Source organism: Benincasa hispida, chromosome 8 (genome assembly GCF_027475165.1).
Source record: "Benincasa hispida cultivar pf3 chromosome 8, pf3_genome.v1.1, whole genome shotgun sequence".
Taxonomy (NCBI): Eukaryota; Viridiplantae; Streptophyta; class Magnoliopsida; order Cucurbitales; family Cucurbitaceae; genus Benincasa; species Benincasa hispida.
This window is the reverse complement of record NC_143485.1, coordinates 35186179-35196394: the sequence shown is the minus strand read 5'-3', so window position 1 is coordinate 35196394 and position 10216 is coordinate 35186179.

Sequence of the window (10216 nt, the reverse complement as noted above, 5' to 3'; positions counted from 1 at the left end):
TACACATTGTTTGATGAATAAAATAAATGTTATTTCATTCTGACACTTACTCATATCCAATAAACAAAGCTCCATGGTTATCTTATGTGAACTTAAGCATGTATATGTGATATACAAGTGGATCATGCCTTAAGTGATAACCTAAATAGGTCTGTAGTATAAAGATTAAGGTGGGATACCTGATCCTAGTGACACTATAGATACAACCCACTTTGTAGATGTTTGCAAGTGTTGTAAACTACTACAGATGGTAGATCTTGACCATTCATGTAGAGACATGCGAGCGGGGGTGTCCTATACAAAGAATTTGTATAAGACCAGTCCATGAGATAACTAGACTCTATATATAACATCGTAGATACTAAAGACTAACATCTCACCTAAACGACCAGAGGTGACACGACCTCAATCCTGAGTGTTTTAGGAACTCCTGCCTTTGAGAGCGGTCCTTTGATTAGTATGGGTGAGAGTGGCCAGATTGTCAACTCAACATGCCTACCTTTTTGGGGACTTGTCTGATCTGGGAGCTGGAAACTCAATCCACAAGATGGGATTCACTTCTTTCGTGAAGTAGAGATAAATAGAGAGATTGCTCCCTTAAGGGCTAATTCCGAGACTTGAATATAGTGGCCACAACTTCTCTTTGGAAGAGAGGATCCAGTCATAGTAGGACTATGACTTATGTTTATTAGAGGGATCAGTGGTACTTAAGGAGTTAGATGTAACTACAGGGGCATAATGATTAGTTGTTATACGAGATGCGAATCTCAAACTTCTAAAGAATCGATTTCTTACCTCAAAAAGTCTAGAAAATCGGACTCCCATATTTCCTTATTCCTTTTCTTTTTCTCTATATTTGAATTACTCTAAGAGGAAAGAAGAGAGTTGAAGGTTGGGATCCAAAACACGAAGTTAGTTGTTATACGAGGTGCGAATCACTAGGACAAAATATCGTACCAATTGCGACCTCCAAGGAAGGCCAATTTCTTTTAGTGTGGTGGGTTTTCAAATTGTTTAGAGGATTTTTGGGTTGAATTTTGTGTGTGTGAAACTCACCTTATAAGTTTTCTTTAAATATTTTTTTCTCTCCCCCACTGTGTACCTAGAAGATGAATATTTATTGCAAAAAGAAAACTTGTTCAAATGTTTAAAAACTCGAGTGGCTAGTTTTTTTAGTTTGAAATATTGCTACCAGGGATTCCATTCCATATACCCTAGATGCCAGGTCCCACTTGTCTTACACCAAAAAGTATAGAAATTTTGAAAATAAAACAAAATTAAAAACTTACCTTTTTTTTCAATTTTTCTAACTAACTTAGTTATTTTAACTAACCAATTTAGTTATCTTAACCAAACAACACACAAAAGTTAAAAGATAGTAAAACGAGTTTTAAAAAAGATGGATAATCATCAAATTAAAATTAGCAAAATTAAGACAAAATCAATCTAATAATTAAATTTATTTTAAATAACACCGAACAAAAATAGATGGTTGTAATAATAAATTTTAAAATTTCATTTTCATGAGTAATAAGGACGAATTACCGTTAGAAAATTGCCCAATACAATCTCATCCATGTGATTTTGGAGTTTTATTAAATCTTAAAATGCCCTTATTAGTCTTTATAGATATATTGTAGTTATATTTCATCTCTATAGATTTAAATGTGAAAATCAATATTAAATTAAGCGAACTAATTTCTCACCTTACTATCAATTTAAACAAGTCTAAAGATGTATTTGGAATATATTTTCAAATATTTAATTTAAAAAATAATTTATTTTGAAAAAAATTGGAATATTTGATAATTGTTCAAAATAGCTTTTAAAGTATATTTTTTTTTTTTGTCAAAAATATTTAAATTAAAATGAACATTTTTTTCTCAAATTAATCCAAATAAATTTGGAATATTTTTTCGCGACAATCATAATTCAAGATTTAGCTCTGTCTTCAAATTCAAATTTTTTTATTAAAAAAAAACCCTTCATAAAACTGAGAGTCAAGTTTTAAACAGTCTATCAAAACTCTAATTAAATAGGTGTCATATTATAGGACGTAGCAAAACGACACAAGTAACCTTATTTAACATATTCTATAAAGATGAGCTTGAAAAGGATAAAACTCCAAATTATTAAATAAAATATAAGTAATAATTTATCTTTTTTTTTTAATGACAATGATTCCAAAGATGCACATGTAACTATATCATAAGTTCCAAATATTTAATATTTTATGAAATATATATATATATATATATATATATATTCTCAATTAGTATAAGTGGTTTTGTCTGCTTAGGAATCTACTTTTCTTTTTCTTTTTTTCTTCTTCCTCCTTTTTGGCATTATTACTGCTTTCGATTCCCCACCCTTACAAGTTGTGTGGTGCGAATAAATTAAATTATAGTTTAATTAAAACTTTGTTTTAAAGATAAAATAGGTGAAAATATTTGTAAATATTATAGTCAATCAATATTGATAAATGATTATAGTCTATCAATGTCTATTATAAAAGACAATGATATCATATATTGTAAATATTTTAATTCATTTTACTATTTTAAAAAATATCTTTAATTAATTCTAAAAAAACATCTTCAAGATTTGAATCTATGTGGTTTCAACTAAAAAAGTTTCATAATAAATTATAAATTATTTAGAATAATAAAATCAAAATGGTCCCACCAGATACGGACTATTTATATGAAATGTTTGTCTTGTGATCCAAGTTTCTTCATTTTTTTTTCCATTCCCTTTTTCTCCAAATGAGAATATCCAAGAATTTTAAAGACTTGGTAAATAAATATTTTTTTATTCTATAAAAAAAAAAAAAAATCGCGATTCTTCTCCGTTTCTCCCCATACAAAAATCTGCATAAATTTCTTAATGGATTTGCAAACAATATAAGGACTTTGAAGATGGAAAGTAATTTATTATAACAAAAAGGAAATAGTGCTAGGGAAAAAATGAGGGTAAAATAGAAATAAGGAAAAAAAAAATAGAACGAAAATTGAAAATTTTATTATTTCTGTGAAATCTAAAAAGTTGAACCTACATTTGTAATTTTCTTAATTGATTGTGTTACTCAAAAGGGAATGGGTATTTTTTATATATATATTAAAAGAAGTATAATTCAATGATTTTGAACATTAATAACACTCTATAAGATTTTCAAATATGTTATCATTCAATGAATATTTTGATAATATTATTTTATTCTTAATTTTGATTACCGATCTTTTAGTCTTGGTCCTCCATATAAATATTTAAAGGATAATATTATTTTAAAAAGGTAATGAGGTATGGTTTGTTGAAGGGATTTTTTCAACTTTTTAACTTATTGATTTGATATGATTTTAAGGAAATAAAGTTGAAAATGATTGAAGATCAAATTTATAACAACCCATATCCATTGAGATGAGTTTACAATTTCACTTCTAGTTAATCATTTTAAGGGATTAGAAATATTATAGGTTAGCATAATTACATTAAATTTATATTGAATAGATTATCCTTAAGATCATTCATGTCAAATTATCAAGAATAACTAATATACTAGATTTTATTGAGAGTGATTGATGATAGTTTTAAGATGACTATTGTCTTCATCAACCAAAACTCTGAATGTCTTTAGTGGGATTTCTCTCTAGATAATATTAAAGAAAAGAGAGTGCGTATTGTTTTGGTATGTTGGGGACCATGGCCCTAAGGTCTCTATATGGTTCCCAATAAACCCTAATAACTAGGAATAGACTTCTACCCATTAAGTTTATACTCAATTAGAAATTTAGGGCTTTAAGTAATTAGATCACATAATAGAGCCCAATATAATAAAATAATCAATATGATAAAATATGTATCTACATACATAGATCATACTTTAATTATACATATTATTATTTAAAATGCGTCTAACAATCTCTCACTTGGACCATGTCTGTGTACCTGATATAATTAAATCTTATAAACCTTAAGCCTACATAAACAAGTTATTTCAATAATAGAATTCCCATTTAGTTCAATATGTGGTCCATATACCTATATCAATACACAATCAAGGTGGCGTTTGTCACTACCCTTGTAACTAAAGCTCACTACAAAAAATCTGATCTTTTGCGATTAAAAATATTTGTTGCTAAAAACAAAATTTCATTACAAATAATTTTTAGCGACTAATTTAAATCGTCGTATGCTTTAGTCACTAAAGGTCAGTCGCTGAATGTGTTTTGCAACTTTTCAGTAAAAAACGTTGCAGGATGCGACGACATGATGAAAAAGTCGCATTATGCGACGTTGATTAAGAAGTCGCATAATGCGGACGTTTTCAAAAGGTCACATTATGCGACGTTGATTTAGAAGTCGCACAATGCGACGTTTTAGAAAAGTCGCATTATGCAACATTGGTTAAGAAGTCACACAATACGACATTTTCAAAAAGTTGCATTATGTGATGTTTACTAAAACTCGTAAAATGAGGCATTTTTCGAACACTACAAAGTTTCTATGTTCGTTGTATTGCTCATTGTTGTATGTTCTCGTTGTAATAATCTTGCGACGTTTAGTTACGTTGCAAATTTTTAATAATATTTTTAAAAAAATATATTATAGTGCAACTTAATCGTACTATATATTAAAAAAAATATTTACAAAATCCATCATATCCGCTACAACAAAGAAAAATTCTACAATTAGTGATCTTAAAAAAAAAGTACTACACATAATTAGTTATCTTAAAAAAAAGTAAAAAATGTAGTCATGAGCAACAAGCTCCAATTTAGTCATCACCAATGCAACGTTCACTCTCCATATGTTCTTCTATCTTTACAAGTCGTGCCTCTAGTGATTGAACATAATCTTGTGAGTACGTTTCTTTTTTACTTCGAGGTGATTTTGGTCCATATCTCATCCCTTTAACATATATATTTTTTTCCTTAAAATGGTTGCCATAATTTCTCCATCATTCATTGGCGTACTTGAGTTTTCTTGCTCTAGTTTTAAAGTAATAATTTTCTCCTAAATGGTTCAAAACAAACAAATGAATTTCATAAACATCAAAATATTTTTAATTCATATTTTTCATTAAAACATTTTAAATAATGTTTATATATGCTTCACGTGTTGCATCGTCAATCTAGCCTTTTGTAACAAACCAATGAGTTTGGTAGAAGATGTCGATGAGAATTAAAAATAAGTGTCATCATCCCTTATCTTCAAAAATAATACACAATATTTGTAAGTAATATAATATAGGTAACCATAGATAAAGTATAATATCATACCTTTTCAGTTCGATGAGATAAAAAATATTTTATTCTAGCACAATGATTGAAAGGGAGTTTATTTCTATTACTTTTTGTTTTTACTGACTTTTCCTGCCTTAGGATGTATAATTAAAATTTTTGTTTACTTATGTATTAAAAATTAATTAATATTTAACTTCCATGCAAGAGACTCACATTTATCACACAAAAATTCTCATTCCTTAGTTGTAACACCTTTATACGGTTGTTGACAAGTTTGCTCTGAGTCAGCCAATTTTTTATAATACTGGTATAATCTCGCTCTATAATCCTTAAATCGATTACCAATCTCATATTCAATGTAGCTTTTGATATGTAGTTGAGAGCAGTCCATGTCAAACTTATTCTTAAAAAATCATTAATTAATATTGTATCGTAATTCAATAATGAACTATATTTTTTTAAAAAAAAATAACTTACCAACAGTCGTTTTATTATAATGGTGTAAATGCTCTCGGGAATATGCTTTTTTTTTTTCTTTATAAGTCAAGGGAATAACCGACCTCACTAATGCACCAATCTCACTACTAAAAATATTTGCAATTTTTCCAACTGGTTTCCCAGGGTTTGGATCCCTGAAATACAAAGTCTTCCTCCATTGGTCTCAATCGCATGATGCAATTTAACTCCTCATGTAACACCACAGATTTGGTTATTAGCGGGTGTATTACTTATGTCTACAATATTTTCTTCATTATCTGATGACATCTTAAGACTTGACCAGTATGGTAGCTAAAAAAAAATGCCATTTTTTACTTATTTTAATTCATTATGAACATGCTTCCTTTTCCATTGTAATATATTTATAGTTTTTCCTAGTAGCAGAAAATCTAAAGCATCTAGTTAGTGAAGAACATCTAATCCTGAAAAAGAACGTGGTGCAATTCTATATTTTGTTTTTTCATTAAATTTTTTGTTCCGACGGCAAGAATGATTCATTGATAAGTAACGACGATGTCCCATGTAACATATTTTATTATGCAATGACTCATATGAGATCTTGATTGCAAATTGGACATGCTTTATATCCCTTAATACTCCATCATGACAAATTCTCATATGTTGGAAAATCATTTATTGTCCGTATAAAGTTGCATGAAGCTGAAAGTTTTGACCACTATAGGTATCGTAAGTCTCAATCTCATTACTCCATAAATCTTTCAATTCATATATTAGCGGTTGTAAATAAATATCTATTTTTTTTCCTGAAGATTTTGGACCTGATATAAGCAATGACATGAAGAAAAATGCTTCTTTCATATATTTCCATGGTGGCAAGTTATATGGAATTAAAATTACTAGCCATGTACTATAAAATATACTCATATTGCCAAATAGGTTGAACCTATCGGTAGCTAAAGCTAACCTTACATTCCTTGGATCTTTTGCAAACCAATCAAATTGTCTATCAAAATCTTTCCATACTTCACCATCTGTTGGATGTCTTAAAACTCCATATACATTCAATCTTTTTTCCTTATGTCATCTTATATCACTAGTAGTGTGCTTGGAATGAAATAATTTTTGTAATCTTGATTTCGAGGGAAAATGCCTTAAAACCTTGCATAGAACCTTTTTTTCCTTTCATTACTTACTTTGTAACAAGGTTCATTGAATTGAGAAAAAATTTCTGTTTTTTCATTTTCTTTCCAAAATAGCATACAATAATTCTTACAAGTATGTATACATGTATAACCTAAACAAAGTCATGCAACGTCTTTCTTTGTTTCATAATAAGATTTTGTATTTTGGTACCCTTAGGTAAAGCTTCTTTGAGTAATCCTAATAACATATCAAATGACTTATTTCTCCTATGATTAAGTACTTTGATATGCATTAATTTCACCAAAAAATGTAAGGTAGAAATCTTAGTACAACTAGAGTATAATTTTTCATTAACCTCATCAAACATTGATTGAAACGTACTACATCTTCCATACTCTCACTTGTTTCAACTTCAGTGGAATCTTCGCCACCATGATGTTTAACTTCAATGTTTCCTCCACTTGTCATATCATTCAACAATTCAAGCATTTCATTTGTATTATCCAAATTTTGGTGAGAAGGCTCTACATGTTTATTATGTGTTTTACCCATTCCCGTATGTTTTAAAAAGGACAAAAATGGATTTTCACCATGATATATCCATCTATTGTAGGTGACGTCCATTCCATATGTGTATAAATCACATTCAACATCACAGGGTAGTTTCATTATGAAATTTTGACACTTTTTACATGGACAACGTATAAACCCTCTTGTATCAACATGCTTCTCTGTCAAACTAATAAATGAACTTATTCCATTAGTATATTCTTCGCATAATCTATTTCGTAGTTTTATCCAACTTTTATCCATAATTTATCTTATAAAAAATACATCATATGAAAACTTATCATAAACTTCTTAAGTAAACAAGTGGTTTTAGATGGGACAATCATAGTTGTCCATGTTCCATGGATAAAACTTTGGCATGGAACAAAAAATAAGTGATGAAAAATCGAAACTAAATTTCCAAAAAAAAATAAGTGATGAATAATGGTAGAATTCAAGTTACAAAATTCTCTTTTATTCATTACCGTTATCCTCTTGATTAAGGTGAAACTAAATCAAGCACCTAAAGAATTATCAGCAAAAAGAAATGGTAGTAGGCATCTAAACATTTAGCAAAATGGATCGTTCATGGATCTGAGGCAATAAAAAAAATTGGACCCAATCAAGCCAAAAAAGAAATCAACTAAATCCATACAAGTTTGATAATTTAAATCAAAAGGAAAAGTGGCATGATTATTTCACTATATCATTTGAGAAAAAAAGTAAACGGACCTTCAATGAAGGGAAATTTAGCGTGAGAAGAATAGTCACAAAAAACAAAGCCAATTAAATATTTGAGAAACGAAGTAAACGAACCTATGGATCTCTTTAACACCATTCCTCCAATAAGCATTTTCCTTCTTCTTCCATCAAATGTAGCAAGAGATTGAAAATGTAACTAAAAGAGGGAAAACGTACTTAAAAACCAAGCTTAAAAACTTAGCAACTGTGAAGTTGAAAGACACACAAAGTGAGAGAGAATTAATTGTTGCTATGGATAGAAAACACATAATAAACATAATAACAATTACAAAAGGAAAATCCCTTCAGTTCGCTTCTTAAAACGTTAAAATAACACAAATTCTCATTCTTTGGAAGCGAATAACAAAAAAGAAATTCATCGTCAAAACCAACCCCAACTTTCAAATGAACGCCAGACGTAACACGTTAAATTGTGAAACACGTTAGTTAGTTTAACATTATAATTAAAGGAGAACGGCGGACGGATATAAACCTTTTTGACACATGCAATGGCGAATGGTGAACGGACAAAGAACCTCCCTAGTTTCAGATGAATGGCTAACAGACGAAGAAAGAGCTCCCCACTTTCAGAAAAACGTCGGATAAATGACGAACGAGCTCTCACTGAACGTCGGATGAATGACGAACGATGAACGAAGAATGGCAGAGTGATTTTTTTCAGACCAATTAACGGCCGAACAAAAGGGAAAAAAGTGAAAACCCTCATTCTCAGGTGAAAGAAAGAGGGAAAAGTAAAATCCGTTGTGACGAAAGGAAGATTCGTCGCATGACCCCATTAATTGGGTCTGCGATAAAACCCAATCAGTCAAAAAATGTAAAAATACTTGCGACAAATCATCCTTTCATCGCATAATGTGATGATATGGGCTTTCATTGCATGCTCGCCCATTAATTGGGCCTACGACTAAAGCCTAATTAGTCGCAAAAGCACTTGCGATGAAACATGCGGTTCATCGCATAGTGCGATGATATAAGCTTTCATCGCATGCCCTAAAGCGCCAAACCTCCTTTCATTAATTGGGTCTACGACTAAATCCCAATTAGTCGTAAAAGACACTTGCGTCGAACATACATTTTATCGCATCAGGCAGCAACTATTGGTGTTAAACGTTGCATCTTTGCTGCTTTTTTTTTCGTTTTTTCGATGGGATTAATATAATATTTCATCGCTAATAATGCGAAAATTGTAGAATAGTCGCAAGTAGTTTGTCGCTAAAGGTCAAATTTCTTGTAGTTCCTTGATCACCAGTTTCAATACATTCAATGACATAGATCAAGTATGGATGGGTAATATGGAAACTACATAAAAAATGATCTAGATCATGTCTATTTCCAACTAGTCCAAATTTCTTAGAGAGATCATTCTAAAAAAAAAGAATAAAATAAAATAAAATAAACTTTATGCTAAACCACATTTGCAAAACTACATGCATGATAAATAAGTTCAGATAATAAAACATAAACCATCAACTTTATTCTATATAGAAAATAAACAAATTAAGGTCAAAAAAATATCCTCAATAACAAACTCTCGTTAAACCATGGAGTGAAAAAAGTGACTAACACTCATGTGAGCAACATGCATATGAAATATTTTAGATAATAAATCTTTAGTTAATAGGTCTGCCACCATAGAGTTTGTTCCTATATGTTCCATCGAAATTTGACTATTTGGAATTCTTTCTTTTACAACCAGATACTTCACGTCTACATACTTTGACTTTGTATTGCTTCTTTTGTTGTCGGAATACATCACTGTCAACTTATTGTCACAAAATAATTTTAGTGGTCTTTCTATGCTAACCACTATCTGCAGCCTTGTAACAAAATTTCGCAACCATATTCCATAGTTGGATGCCTCATAACATGCTATAAATTCCGCAGTCATGGTAGAAGAAGTTATAAGTGTTTGTTTAACACTTTTCTAGGATACAACTCCTCCAGCTAACATGAAGATATAGCCTGAAGTGAATCGAAATCAGAATACCTAATGATCTCTAAACTTTTTATCTCTGATAAAGTGAGCATATAATCTTTTATTCTCTGTAAATACCTTATAA